We start from the raw sequence: 1,270 nt of genomic DNA, 5'->3' as shown, positions 1-1,270 counted from the left end.
AATACACAAAGATTAGCTGAAAGTAGTGGCTCACACCTGTAATCCCAGCTAATTGGGAGGCTGAGGTATGAGAATCACTTGAACTCAGGAAGCAAAGGTTGCAGTGAGCCAAGATCACACCACTGCACTCCAGCTTGGGTGACAGAGCAAGAGTCTGTCTTAAAAAAAAAAAAAAAAGAAAGAAAGAAACAGAAACAGAAAATTATAAACTTTTTTCTTTTCTTTTTCTTCTTTTTTTTCTTTTTTTTTTTTGCAAAAGGTAAGTAAAAGATTCCATTTGATTCTTCTAGAACAGGGAAAAGGGTTTGGAAGTAGGTCTTCATTTTGCAGTCATCATCTGTATTAATTCTTCATAATCAACTTGTCGGTCTCCATCAATATCTCCTTCTCTGATATTTCATCTACTTCTTCATCTGCTAGTTTTTCTCCTAAGTTTGTCATGACATGACATAGTTCTGCTGCACTGATGTAACCATTGCCACTATCGTCAAGGACTGGAATACCTCACGATTTCTTCTTCACTATATGTGTCTTTCATTTTTCTAGCCATCATGGTCAAAAATTCGAGGAATTAAATATTGTCATTGCCATCAGAATCCACTTCATTGATCATGTCCTGCAATTCAGATTCTGCTGGGTTCTGACCCAGTGACCTCATGATGGTTCCAAGTTCCTTTGTTGTGGTGGTGCCATTACCACCTTTATAAGACAGGGAGAAAGCTTCCTGGAATTCAGCAATCTGTTCTTTGGTCAGCTGATCAGCCATGGTGCCAGTGAAGGGAGGAAGAGCAGAAGGGGCAAGGGGGCAGCATCGGCACCTGGGGCTGGGACTGCAGGGAGCCTCCTCTGCTGCTGCTGCTGCTAAGGGCATGCTGTGCACTGTGCACTGTGCCACCACCTGTGTCTCCATCTGCTGTGAGTAATGGCACCTCATCCATGACATTCCCAGCACCACTGCACAGGATTTTTTAATATAAGCAATAACAAGTCATGACTATAGATGACTAAAATCCAGGCCGAGCTGTACCCACAAAATTGTGTCTCTCTGTGGAATGTGTGGACCCTGGAAAAATGAAAGAGGGGAAAAAACTGAGGATGTTTCATTAAGGCACTAAAACTTTATGTTTACATGGTTAACAGAAATGAATACAATAACACAAAGAAGGTGAATCAGATTATCAAAGTTTTTGCCTCTTGATTGCTATTTCCTTTGATTTGAGGGAGAGGGATTGATAGAGAGGACTAATCCCATTCCATCTACATTTGGATA

The 1,270-nt window shown here is 41.1% G+C and overlaps 1 pseudogene; it reads right to left on the bottom strand.

Moving 5' to 3' along the window:
- Nucleotides 1-305: 305 nt before the first annotated feature.
- LOC100597593 lies at nucleotides 306-810 on the bottom strand (annotated as a pseudogene).
- Nucleotides 811-1,270: the final 460 nt, after the last annotated feature.

This window comes from Nomascus leucogenys, chromosome 17 (assembly GCF_006542625.1).
Source record: "Nomascus leucogenys isolate Asia chromosome 17, Asia_NLE_v1, whole genome shotgun sequence".
In the NCBI taxonomy this organism is placed as follows: Eukaryota; Metazoa; Chordata; class Mammalia; order Primates; family Hylobatidae; genus Nomascus; species Nomascus leucogenys.
This window is presented reverse-complemented; position numbering and strand designations above follow the sequence as displayed.